The sequence below is a fragment of the Emys orbicularis genome, chromosome 13, assembly GCF_028017835.1.
Source record: "Emys orbicularis isolate rEmyOrb1 chromosome 13, rEmyOrb1.hap1, whole genome shotgun sequence".
Lineage (NCBI taxonomy): Eukaryota > Metazoa > Chordata > Testudines > Emydidae > Emys > Emys orbicularis.
The window spans coordinates 10,917,335-10,931,430 of NC_088695.1; the positions used below are offsets into that span (position 1 = coordinate 10,917,335).

Genomic DNA, 14,096 nt, shown 5'->3' on the forward strand with positions numbered 1-14,096 from the left:
AGCGGGAAGGGCCCTGCTGGAGATTCCCCTCTCCCGGCTGCAGCCAGGGCTCCGGGCTCCCAGCACCAGCCGCCGGGGCTCGGGGATCTCGCTGGGAGCCAGAGTCACCGCAGCGGCCGCGAGTCACTTCCTGCTGCCGGGACGCAGGGAGCCCGGCCATTGTTCCCACCCAGCTGCTCCTGGGTCCTAGCGATAAACCCATCGCGTGCAGGGCGCTGCTCCACCTCCCCTGGCCACCGGCAGCTTCTCCCCGCTTTAAGGGGGCGTCGTGCACAGAGGCCAACGTACCCGTGGGAGGCGCCCAGATCCCGAGAAAGGGGGTTTCTGTGCAGACTTGGAATTGCTCCAGCGTGTCCCCAGTATCCAGGGTCATACGGGGGTGACGGGCAGCCGGGGACACTCTGTGTGTGATCCGCTCTGGTAACAAGATTGGCACAGGGAGCAGGTGGTCAGAGCTGGTCTCTTGTCTCCACACCACACTCACTGGCTACCAGCCCTGGGCCGGAGCTACCAGCTCTGCTCCCCTCACGTGGTTCATGGAGTTGTCAGTGCTTTGCCACCAGGTTCCTGGAAGTATTTGTAGGGCTGGATTAACCCATCCCTGGGTTCTAGGCCAAACCCCCTTGTGTGTCCCCCACACCCACCAAGGATTGCCTCTGCCCTTCTCCCAACTGGCTCCCCTATGTGCAGCTCCCTCTCACACACCTGCATGTCACCAGCAAACTACAGCTGGTCTGGTGCTCTGCCCACTTGTGCCCTGGTGCACGTGGCTCACAGCACAACTCACTCCATTTTGGCCCTGGCCCCCACCAGGTGTCAACAGCACTCAGATTTGGCCTGATGCCCCCTCTCCCAAAATGGGGGTCAGGCCTGGGACAATCGTGAGTGGGCACTGTGCCACCTATCACTGGATACCCACGAAAATCCCCAGTGAGCAGTTCCCCAAGGACTAGTGTACTGCTCTGACCCTGAGAGCATTCCAGTGCCAAAGGGCCAGGGGCTCCCTGGGAGCTGGAAGTGAGTTTCAGCTGGCTTCACCAACCCAACTCACTGGTACCATAATCTGTATTTAAAAGGTGTCATTGGAAACTAATATGATCAGTCATATGCTTGCGTGAGATACGTATGGGGCATACACAAAGAATTAGAAACACAGGCTGGAAAATGTTCTTAAAATGTGTTTGTCGGGCAAGGCTTATGTCACTCCTTCCCTAAACAAAGGAATGTGGTTCTTCCACTTGCTGGAACCTGTCTCCAATGTAAATGGAGCGAGGACAATGAAATTACGTTTACACCAAGGGCAGACAAAGCCAGCAGGTGAACCAAAGTGGAAGCTGCCACCAGGGCTGGCCCACAACATTTTGGCACCTGAGGCGGGGAGCTCAAATAACACCCCCATGCCCCCTCGCTTGGGCCAAAACTTTGAAAGGTCTCAATTCTGCCTTCTTCCTGTTCTACTCCTCTCATGGTACTGCTCTGCTACCTAACCCAATAAAGGAGAACTAACAACTTAAAATGCCTTATTCAAAAATTTTAAGTAACACTTAACTTTCAAACGCCTGAACAACAAATGTAACTTTTCTTGTCTGCATAGTAAACACTGGCATTTTTATCTGTTTGAATAATCAAAGTGGTGCTTTCTGTGCCTTCTTGGTTGCAAAGATTTGAACTGCTTCCTGAAGGTCCACAGTCTGGGCCAGTTCATGCTCTATTGAGATGGTTGCAAGGCCGACCAGCCTCTCCTGTGTCATTGTGGAGCGTAGATGTGTTTTTATTAACTTCAGCTTGGAGAAGCTGCGTTCTCCACTGGCAACTATTACAGGAAGTGTTAGAAGTATGAGCAGAGCAACAAAAGCATTTGGAAAGAGGGTGGTCATCTTATTTGTGCACATATATTCCAGAACAGCCTTTGGAGTTGATCCTGCTGAAATGTATCTTGAAAGGGCTTTCAGTTCATCACCTAAATCACTCGCATCAATATCGCGCATGTCATCATGTGTCAACACTGTCTCTAGTGCCCTGCATAGCTGGTGTAGGTCTTCTTCAGGTATAGTGAGGAGTTTTGGAATATCATACAACATCCCAAATATACTGCTGTGTTCCTTGAGCTGCATGAAACGTTCTTCAACTGACTGTATTGCACAATCTAGCACCTGGTTAAAGAATTCAACTTTGAATTGTTTGGGGTGTCTTATGGGATTATCCTGTGCCTCGTGATCAAAATGTCTTCTTCTTCGGTGACTCTTGTATTCTTGAATGGGTGGGAAAATAGCTTCAGTGTGAAGTTCCTCTGCCAACTTCTGTGCACTCTTCAGAACATTTTGAAATCCCTCATCTGACCGGTAAGACTGTGGGTATGATTGCTTTGTCCAGTTGTTCCATTGCTCCAGATATATCAAGGTCAACACCTTGGAGTCTCTTGCTTACAACATTTATTTCAAACAGTATGTCATGCCACAACACTAAGCCACACAGAAATTTGAAGTTATGTATGTTTCTGGTGATTCCGTTTCCCTCTGCCACTGTTCTCCCACAAACAGTTCCTGTCATAGCATTATCCTCCATAATGGCAACTATGGCATCGTCTATCTTCCCAATTTGGAAGCTTTATCACCTCCACTCGACTTTCCCATCGTGTGGCACTCAGTGGTTTCAGTGTCCGAGAGGATGTTCCCAGATGTTGCTTCAAAATTTGCCATTGATGAGTTGATGCAGAGAAAAATACATAGATGCTTTGAATTACATTAAAAAATTCAGCAGCCTCACTAGAAGCTGAGACTGCATCACTGACCTCCAAGTTCAATGAATGAGAACTGCATGGGACAAAAAAAGCTCGAGGGTTTAACTCTTGGATCCGTGTCTGCACTCTTCTGTTCTTTCCTCTCATGTTGGCACCATTATCGTAGCCCTGACCTCTCATGTCAGCTATCGCAATTCCCGTATCTTCCAGCTTTTTAAGAAGCACATTTGTCAGACCAGCTCCTGTAATATCATCAATGTCAATAAATTCTAGAAAATGCTCTCTGACAGTCACCATTGCAGGGACATTTTCACTAGGTTCTGTTGTTGTTACAAAACGCACCATTAAAGTCATTGTTACGTATGTCTGATGTCAGGTGTGCAGTTCAGAATAACAGAGTAATATCTTGCTGACTTCAGATCTGCCACAATCTCCTGTTTGACTTTTGTTGCCAGAATCTGTATGATCTCATTTTGAATTGTTTTTCCAAGGTAGTGGTGTGTGTACATTTCTTGGGTGGTGACTCTTCTTAGATGCTCCTGGAGTACAGCATCAAACTCAGCCATCAGCTCCACAATTTTAAGGAAGTTTCCATTGTTTGGCACATACAGCTGATCTGAAGTGCCATGCAGTGCTAAGTTTTGGGTAGCCACCATTCTCACAATGGCAATGAGCCTTTTCAGAACATTTTGCCAGTAAAGAGACTCTGATGCAATCTTCTCTTGATGCTGATCATCTATGGTGGGCCTTTAACCTTAGTCTCATCTCAAGCTCTTTCCACCTATGGAATGCTGTCTGGTGATTTGCTGCCTTCTCATGGCATGCCAGATTTCTAGCCAGCTTTTTCCAGTCCTTTGTTCCTATAGAACCCAATGTGGCTGGAACATTAGACTGGAAAAGTTTGCAACAAAAACAACATGCAGCATTCTGGGTTTCTGAGTACATAAGCCATGGCCTCTTCACTTTCTCACCATTGGGGATTTCACGCCAGTAATGTGTTGGATGGAAACTTCTATTTTCATTGTCTTTGGGGAACATGAAGTTTTTCACTTGCTGTGGCCCACGCAGTACAAGGAAGTCTCTCAGGCTACTGCTCAAGTGGGTCCACAGTCTTGGATCATCTAGACTTAAGGAACTAAACTCAGCAGCAGCTGTTTCTTGCGCCTCCACCACACTCTTCTCTGATCTACACTTTTCTTCAGGAATGTGCCTGGTTACATCTATTTGAGATGGAGATATGGATGCTGCAGTAGCTGCCAGGTCACCTGCACTCTGACTAACTGGAAGATCAGGCATCTCCTCACCACTCACATCCTCACTGGGGCCGGAAGGCTCACCATGAACATTTGTGTCTATGTATCTCAGGAGAGCTCCTCCTTCCTGCTTAGATAGAAAAGCTTCCTTTGCTTTCTTTCTTTTTCTGAATGCTGCCCCAGAGGGGCGTTTTCTTCTTTCACTCATGACTGCTGTTCTGTGCCAGCTATAGTGGCTCTCAACACTCAATTGAAGTGGACAAATAAGCAGGCTGGTAGCAGGGCCTGAGTGAGGGAAGATATCAGGGTCTTAAGTGCCTAACTGGCTCCTACTACTTCACTTGACTGCCTGTTCTCCTCAAGTGGGTTCAGGGAAGCAGCAGGAAACAGGAAGCTCCCTGAGAAGCTGGTGTTAATCAGCCAGGCTCTTGGGGGTGCTAGAGAGGTACATAAGAGGCTCCTCCCCCTCTCTGTCCCTGCAATTCCTGCTGCTTTCTGTTACTCCCTCTCACCTTTTCTCCTGCCTGCTTGTTATGTCTCTTGTGCCCTCCTTCCTCCAGCACAGCACTCCATCTCTGTGCATCTAGAGCAGAGACAATACATATGCACCAGCAGCAGACACAATTTTCTACACTCTGGGTTCTAGTGGCGCCCCTCCCACAGTCTGGCACCTGAGGCTGCCGACTCAGTTCGCCTCATGGTAAGGCCAGCCCTGGATGCCACTTCCCACTCTCAATGGGAGATAGAAGCAGCAGCTGCAGAAAAACTTCCTGCCTCCTGAAGCGAGGTAATTAAACTTTAGAAACTATAACCAGGACACAAAGTCACCTTGGCATCCATTACTGGGCAGATACCATAGGGCCAAGCTCCTGTACATCTGAGAAAAGTGGAACCTTCCAGCCAAGAGCGCTGAAAGTCCCCAGACACTGAATCTAGGCAAGAAACCTGCTTAGACCAAGACGGTAACTTGCTGCAGTTAAATGTATCTTTCAAAGCATGTTTTGTCTGTAACCTTTTGTTTTGCTTTCACTCTTACTAGACATTCCTTAATCCTTGGTTCCATGGGAATAAACTTATTTTTAGTTTTACAACAAACCATTTCGGTGCTGCAGATCACAGTGAAGTGCAAGTCCTCAGCTAACCTAACAGGGTGGGTCTGTGCCCTGTCTCTTTAAGAGAGCAGCAAAGTTACTGAAGTTCTGTGAGTGCTACGCTCAGGAGGATCTGACACTACAGGGCAGCCGGCTTTGGGGAGACTCAGGTTTGGGGGGCGAGTTGGGGTGACTCGGCAAAGAGGAACCGAAGCTGGTGGAAGCCAGTGAGAGGCCCTGGTGCTGTCAGGGCCGCCCAGAGGGGGGGCAAGTGGGGCAATTTGCCCCAGGCCCCGGGCCCCATAGGGGCCCCCACGAGAATGTCGGAGGCTCCCCCCCCCCGCCTCCGCCTTCCCCCATCGTGCCGCGTCCAGGAGCGGCCCCGGGCAGCGCTGCAGTGGTGTGGCTCGGGTGGGGCCTGAGATCCTCCTGCTCGGAGCCGTGGGTAAGGGGGTGGGGCTGTGAGCTCCGGCGGGCCGAGTGGCAGGAGCTCCTGGACACAGCTCACTAACGCTCCGGGAGACGGGGGAGGCGGCATGGTAAGCCCCTCTGAGCCGCGCACCCCCCGACCCCCAGCTCTGAGCCCAGCCCCTCTGAGCCAGGCACCCCCCATCCCCCCACAGCCCTGACCCCCAGCTCCGAACCCAGCCGCTCTGAGCCAGGCACCCCCCATCCCCGCGCCGCCCTGACTCCCAGCTCTGAGCCCAGCCTCTCTGAGCCGGGCACCCCCCGATCCCAGCCCCCCCACAGCCCTGACCCCCAGCTCTGAGCCCAGCCCCTGTGAGCTGGGCACCCCCCAACCCAGAGCCCAGCTCCCCATCCAGCTCTGGACAACAGTAGCACCACCCCCAGGCAGCGACAGCCCATTGGCACCATCACCCAGCAACAGCCCATTATGTAATTGCAAATGTAGACATACCATTAAAGCATTTAATGTTTTTAAATAATGTATTTCGTGTATTTTCAAATTATTAAAAATTAATTTTTGAATGTATTTCACTGGTTATTTTTTTACATTTCCAAATACATGTTACTATAGTGTTGCAACTTTTTTTAATGGAAGGGGCCCCCGAAATTGCTTTGCCCCAGGCCCCCTGAATCCTCTGGGCGGCCCTGGTGCTGTGCGCAGGCTGCTGGTGTGAGGGCGCTGGACCACAGCTGCACAACAGGGAGACACACCCAGGATTACAGGGCAGGCGGTGACACTGGTCTGGGTTGAACCCCACAGCATCACTGTTTGACCGGAGACCACCACTTTGGTATCACACACAGCACTGGAATTTGCTGATAGCAAAACAAAAGGACATTTATTTGAAGAGAGACAAGAGATCCAAACAGAAACAAGGGGAGAGATGGAGTCACATGGTCATGTGCAAAACCAAAATCAGAAAGGTCGAACTAGGGCCTACACTCATTAGAAGTTCCCTTTTCTGTCTGATAAACTAGATCCTCAACCCAAAGTTCAGTCTGCCACAGGGTGCGCTAGCCCCAGCCTTCCACAAACCACCTTGGAGGACAGTGAGATGAGGTTCTGGGAAGGGGACAAGATCCCCCCAGGAGAACTCGGTGACTCAGACGATCACTTTGCTAATGGGGGCTCAGAATCAATAAGATGCTCAGGGTCAGTTTGACCAGGAAGAGTGGGGGAGGGGCAGAGGACATGTGCTAGCTAATCCGGACCACTTCTCCCCCCACAAAAGGCCCTGTGGAAATCAGTCCCGGTCAGTAGTGCTGTCTGAATGCAGAGGGGGCAGGGAGAAGGGGCAGAGGGGGTGAGTGATGAGGCAGCACCTCTCTACCCCTGTGCTCTCCCTTGCCTCTTATCCCATGATCCCCAAACATTCGATAGCCCAGCACCCAGCTCCCCCTGCTTTCCAGCTCCACCAGCCCCAGCCATTCAATCCCCAGTGTCCTCCCCAGAACCCATCGCCCTGGTCCCTTAACGTTTGATCCCCCAGAGCCCAGGGCCCTGGGGGATTTGGGGAGGGGAAGAGTAACCAGCCCCCAGGGACATTCCCCCTTCAGGGAACAGCTCCAGGTAAGTGGGAGAGCCCAGCCCAGGGGCTGGTGGAAGATGGGGACAGGTGTGTAGAGTGAAGGTGGGGCCTGGCCCAAGTGTCCTTCTCCTCATCTCCATGGCAGGGGGATCCCGGCTGGGAGGGGAAGGGAGAGGGGGGAGCTTCAGTCAGGCAGAGGGACCATCTGGAGAAGTTTCTCTCTCTCCCTTCCCCCACCTGTGGCCTATCAGCTCAGCAGCCAGGGTTGCAGCAGGGAGGACGGGCTGATGGGGGCTTCTCCTCCTCTGCCTGGGGTTTGCTGAGACCAGGCAGAGACAGAGGGTCACTGATCAGCTGATGCTCGGCTGCTGCTGGAGCCTCACCCCAGCGATGGGCAGCTGGAACCTTGGGAGCCAAATACCCCTGATGTGTGTGGGAACGAGGAAATGGGTTTGTCACCATGGCCGGCCCCAGTCAGAGCACTGAGAGAATTTCCCCCATGCGTGGAGGAGTCTCTCATGTCCATGGTGGTGTTAGCTCCACTTGGAGACTTTTCCACACTAAAGGCAGCTCAGGGTCTGCCTACACAGCAACTAGGCACCTGCTGTGGCTGGCCCGTACCAGCCGACTTGGGCTCATGGGGCTCTTTCATTGCTATATAGATTTCCAGGCTTATTCTGGAGCCTTGTCTCTAGGACCCTGCAAGGTGCAAGGGTCCCAGAGCCCAGGCTCCAGCCCATGCCCCAAAGTTCACATAGGAATGAACCAGGCCTGCAACCCGAGCCCCATGAACCTGAGTCAGCTGTCATGGGTCGACCACGGGTTTTTCTTTGCTGTGCAGAGAGACCCTAAGGCAGGGGTGGGCAAACTTTTTGGGCCGAGGGCCACATCTGGGTGGGTAAATTTTATGCAGGGCCAGGGCAGGGGGTTGGGGTGCGGGAGGGAGTGCAGGGTGTGGGAGGGGGTGCAGGAAGGGTCTCAGGGCAAGGGACTGGGGCAGAGGAGGGGTGCGGGGTGTATGAGGGGGCTCAGGGAAGGGGGTTGGGGTGCAGGAGGGGGCTCAGGGCAGGGGTGCAGGTGGGGTGCGAGGTGCAGGAGGGGGCTCAGGGCAGGGGGTTGGGGTGCAGAAGGGGTGCACGAGGGGGTTCAGGGCAGGGAGTTGGGGTGCACAGGGGTGCAGGGTGCAGCAAGGAGTGCAGGACAGGGTTGGGATGCAGGAGGGGTGTGGGGTGTACAAGGGGGCTCAGGGCAGGGAGTTAGGGTGCAGGAGAGGTGTGAGGTGCAGGCAGGGGGGTTAGGGCAGGGAGTTGGGGGGCGGGGTGCAGGCTCAGGCCCGGCGCCGCTTACCTAAAGCAGCTCGGGGTGGCAGCGGCGCACACCAGGGCCAGGGCAGGCTGCCTGCCTGCCTGCCCTGTCCCAGGCCCCTCCAGGAAGCGCTGTGGCCCGGAGGGGGTAGGGAGGGGAGGAGGGCGGGATCCACGCACGCTGCCCTTGCCGCGCCTCCAGGTACCTCCCCCGAAGCTCCCATTGGTTGCAGTTCCCCATTCCCGGCCAATGGGAGCTGCGGGGGAGCGGTGCCTGGAGGCAAGGGCAACGCACGGAGCCCTCTGCCCCCCCATCTAGGGGCCGCAGGGACGTTGTGCCGGACGCTTCTGAGAGCAGCGTGGGGTCCACGGCACCACGGGGGCTAATTCCGCGGGCCGGATCCAAAGCCCTGAGGGGCCAGATCTGGCCCATGGGCCGTAGTTTGCCCACCCCTGCCCTAAGGGGTCTCTACCCTGGGTGGGTTTGCTGCTGCTTTATACTTCTGGATCACCAGATGAAGCTTCCCCCACATTCAAAGTCTCTCTCTTGTGGGGACTCTTCAATGTATGATAATGGGTGAGCTCTAACTGAATCTTTCCCACAGTCAAGGTATTTCTAAGAGCTGTCTCCTGTGTGGCGTTGCCGATGTTTCAGTGAGCACTGAGCTGTTCTTGAAGCTTTTCCCACAGTCCAAGCCTTTTTGGGTTTCCTCTCTTTTGTGGATCATCTCACGTAAAATCAGGTTTGATCTCCACATGAAACTTTTCCCTGTAGTTGAGGCATTTGTGAGGTTTCTCTCCAGTATGGATTTTCTGATGTCTAGTAAGAGTTGATCTCTGAGTGAAACTTTTCCCACAGTCCAGGCATTTGTAGATTCTCTCTCCTGTGTGGATTCTCTGGTGTTTAAGAAGGTCTGAGCTGTCACGGAAGCTTTTCTCACAATCCAAGCATTTATGGGGTTTCTCTCTTTTGTGGCTCATATCACGTGAAATCAGGTTTGAACTCTGAATGAAACTTTTCCCACAATCCAACCATTTATGGCGTTTCTGTCTTTTGTGGATAATCTTATGTAAAATCAGGTTTGATCGCTGAGTGAAACTCTCCCCACAGTCCAAGCATTTATAGAGTTTCTCTCCTGTGTGGATTTTCTGGTGTGTAGTAAGGGCTGATCTCCGAATGAAGCTTTTCCCACAGTAGAGGCATTTGTGGGGTTTCTCTCCAGTATGGATTTTCTGATGTCTTGTAAGGGTTGATCTCTGAGTGAAACTTTTCCCACAGTTGAGGCATTTGTAGATTCTCTCTCCCGTGTGGATTCTCTGGTGTTTAAGAAGGTCTGAGCTGTCACGGAAGCTTTTCCCACAATCCAAGCATTTATGGGGTTTCTCTCCTTTGTGGATCATCTCATGTGAAATCAGGTTTGATCGCTGAGTGAAACTTTCCCCACAATCCAAGCATTTATAGAGTTTCTCTCCTGTGTGGATTTTCTGGTGTGTAGTAAGGGCTGATCGCTGAATGAAGCTTTTCCCACAGTCCAAGCACTTGTGGGGTTTCTCTCCTGTGTGGATTTTCTCATGTGAACTAAGGGTTGATCTGTGAGCGAAACTTTTCCCACAGTCGAGGCATTTGTGAGGTTTATCTCCAGTGTGGATTCTCTGATGTCTGATAAGGATGGATCTCTGAGCGAAACTGTTCCCACAGTTGAGACACTTATAGGGTCTCTCTCCTGTGTGCACTCTCAGATGCGTAATAAGGTGTGAGCTCTGACTGAAGCTTTTCCCACAGTCCAGGCATTTATAAGGTCTCTCTCCTGTGTGGATTCTCTGATGAGTGATAAGGTTCGATTTCTGATTGAAGCTTTTCCCACAGTTGAGACACTTATAGGGTTTCTCTTCCTTGTGATTTGTCTGCAGGGCTGTGGTTTCCCTGGGGTCCTTGCATCCTGCCCCACATTCAACGGATTCATCATCTTTCTTTATTGGGTGGTTTCCCAGCTGCCTCTCTGATCTCTGCTGACTCCTCCAAGCTTTTCCCTGTTCCAAGGATTGTGAAAAATTCCCTTCAGCTCTTCTCAAAAAGTTTCCCTGCAATTCCACTTGCTCGGGATCTTCCTCTTGTGGATTCTTCTCCTTGTTCTCACTCATCATCATCTCATCAACTGCTAGGGGAGAGAGAGAATCCAGACAGGAGTCATTCCCTATGTCGGGGAGAAAGGACAAAATGGGGAACAGCACAGAGGGGAAAACACAACACAGTGACTGTTGCGGAGACGGAGAAATTGGATTCTGCCTCCACATCCCATCTACACACTGCCAGGCAAGAAAAGTCAGGGAGAAAACTCCATACAGCTAAAGGATGGGTGGGAAGCCATAGGTGATATCTGCCATGATGATACCATACCGGCTGGCTACAGCCTGACTGGGTGGGGTGAAACACACCCCGGGGAGCTCGCTAACAGCCCACCTTTGGGAGTCTCAGCTTTTTCATTCACTTGCCAGATGGTTTGTGTGTCAGTTTAACCAATTCCTCACCTGTGTGGCTGCCTCTTGGGATCTCCGATTCCTCAGAGGTCTGAATATCTGGGACCCACGGCTCTTCCCCTCGTTCCAGCCGGGCGATCAAGTCAGGTTTGGGAATGGGAAATCCTGCTCAGAGAGGGAAATCAGGAAGATGAGGGTGTATTTCGAGTATTGACAATGTATTTGTCACAAAGAACATTCCCTGAGTTTAACCTGCCCCATGCTGAGCTGGGGGATTGTGGAATCGCAAAGGGTGGGAACATGGTCACTGTAATTATGCAGATGTAGAATCTGAACAGATGGGAACATGGCCACTGAGCCCCCAGGGAGAGGCAGATGTCTGTGGCGGGGAGGAGCTGTCACAGCCTCACTGGGGGCTTCCAGGATCTGTGCATTCTGGGGGACTTGCTGATGCAGACACAGCTCTGGTGTCAAACCCCTGCCTAGTTCTAAACCTCCAGAGCCCTCTGGCTGGAGCCAGTCCCAACAAGGGAGGATCATAGTGGATGGTGAGACACAAGGTGGGTGACGTAATAGCTTTTCTTGGGCCAACTCCTGTGGGTGAACATAAGGATGGCCACACTGGTTCAGACCGAAGGTCCATCTAGCCCAGTGTCCTGTCTTCCGACAGCAGCCAATGCCAACTGCTTCAGAGGGAATTAACAGAACAGGTGAACATCAAGTGATCCAAAACAAAATAACAAGCTTCAAAAGCTTCTCTCTTTCACCAACCAAATTTGGTCCAATCAAAGGTACTGCCTTCCCCACTTTGAGTCCGTCTATCCTGGGTTGAATGGGGCCACACAAACAGTACAGACAGGATCATACCCTGCTTCTGCCCCTTTGAAAGCTGGATGGCTGGGGATGAATTAGCATGCCCATTAGGTTTATGACTCCCCGATTCCATTGGAGGGGGCATGGAGAGATGAAAGTCTCTCTCACACTAGATCTATGGACTCTGGGATCCATTTCACTCTGATCTAACTGAGCAGGGAAGAACTAACCAGATCACGCAGACAGCCCAGCTTGTAATAATTAAGAGCACAGGAATCCCTTACCCAGTGAGGTCACCATCTTGTAGTTCTCCTGCATGACGTCCCTGTAGAGGGCTCTCTGAGAGGGGTCCAGCAGAGGCCCCTGCCCCTCGGTGAAATACACAGCCACCTCCTCGAAGGTCACCGGCATCTGAAACAACAAGAGTCCCCCGCTTAGCACCTGCTGCCCCAGCCACAATCCCAGTAGTCACGCTGGAGGAAGGATAAAGAAATTGAAGCTCTGGGAAGACCAGAGTAGCAGAATCCCACCCCCACCCTGCTCAGAACAGCCAGGAGGCTTCCGGGGGTGGGGAGAAGGTGAGAGCTCCTTGCCCCCCAGCAGACGGAGCAGGGCAGGGTCTTCTCATTTCCCACACGCCTGCCAGCCACAGGCTGATACAGGAAGCAGAGTTCTGCGGGGACAGGAATCCCAACAGCTTCCCTTCGTATTTCACAGCAGCCTCCGGCCAGTGGGGTCAGGCTCCAGCACTGGGAGTCTGGTCAGTTTTCCCAGCCCTGCCCAGGAGACTGTTTCCTGTTTCAGAAATGGGGGAATGTTCCCCCCTGACAATGGGCCTGTTCAGAAAATCAGACCCAGGTTGAATGTATCCCAGCTGGTTTGTCACATGCTGGCCCCTCCCTGCCTCACGTGTGTGTTTCCTGCCCCTCCCCCTCTACAGCAACTCCCCCCTGCAGCTCCCTGAAAATCCCCTACCTGAGCTGGCTCCATCACAGCCATTTTCCTTCCCTGTCCCCTGGAAGACGGGAGGATCTGGAGCGAAATGTGGACACCTCAGCCTGTGAGGGCGAGAGGGGTGATGGGGGAGATTTCAGAAGGGGCTTGAGTCCATTTCACACCCCGATTCCCCCCAGGCTCTCTCCCTGCAGACTGGTCCTGCAGGTCCGGCTCAGGATTTGGTGAAGGCAGAGCTCAGGACTCCCCCCGGGGCTGGTTCCAGCCACCAGAGAAAGTCCCCACCTGGGCTGGGCACAGAGGGGGGTTAATGCAGGTCTCTCCCCAGCACAGATCCTGCTGGGGGAGCAGCAACTGCTCAGTCTGGAGGAGGCAGCAGTATCTGACCCAGGCAGCTCAATTCAAGGGCTCTAATACCAGGAGCAGACAGAGAGAGACATACCCACCTCCTCCTCTCCCTTAGCAATAGCCAGAGCCCTCTAGTCCGGTGACAACACCTGATGAATGAGCTGCCCTGGATTCCCCATATAGCCCCCAGGGACAGCTGATCTCATCCGCCCAACTGGACTCACCCCCTGCCAGAGCTAGCAGTGACTCCGGTCTGACAGCGGTGTGGGTGAGATCTGAATCCATGGCACGGGGAAGCTGCCATTGTATCTCTCACCATCCCTCTCCCTTTTCACTGGCCTCTCTGTCCCTTCCCCAGCCAGCCTCCTCTTGCTCTCACATTCCAGCCTCCCCAGATCCCCCTTTTTCCTTCACTAAATCCCGCCAGACAGATTTCCCTCTAATCCAACCCTTGAGCTCCACAATTCTCCCTTGTACATTGATCCCACTGCATTGCCTCATCCTCCATGCAGCGCCCCCTCTGCCCCATCCCGCCCCCTTCACCTGCCTCCTGCCCGCCCACACATCCCTTCCCATCTACAAATCCCCTCTTGCCCTCCCACCTCCAGTCCCTCTTCTGCTCCCCCGTCCCAGCCCCTGGCTCCCCCCGCCCCGCACACACTGGGGGCTGGCGGCAGCTTTCCCGGGCCAGGGAATCGCAGCCAGCTCCGCTGGGAGCAGCCTGGGGCCAAACCTCCCCCTGCAGCCCCGGTGTGACGGGGCGGGGGGGGTCTCTCTTACCTTCCCTCCGAGCGGGGCCCGCCTGGGGCAGGGGCCGGGCCGGGAAGGGGCCCTGGCCAGGCTGGGGGCTCTGCCCTGGGAAAGGCTCCTGGGGAGCAGCGGGAAGGGCCCTGCTGGAGATTCCCCTCTCCCGGCTGCAGCCAGGGCTCCGGGCTCCCAGCACCAGCCGCCGGGGCTCGGGGATCTCGCCAGGAGCCTGGGAGCCAGAGTCACCTAAGCGGCAAGGAAATCCGAATCCGATTCACTTCCTGGCTGGCAGACAGCTCCCCCTGGGTCCTAGCGCCACGCTGATTCCATTGCGCTGGAGCCCCCCTCGCCCCCGCCACAGACCCTGCCCC

At 53.6% G+C, this 14,096-nt stretch overlaps 1 pseudogene; it reads right to left on the minus strand.

The window, feature by feature from the left end:
- Positions 1-9,114: 9,114 nt before the first annotated feature.
- On the minus strand, positions 9,115-12,675 carry LOC135887405 (zinc finger protein 726-like; annotated as a pseudogene).
- Between the last annotated feature and the right edge of the window lie 1,421 nt (positions 12,676-14,096).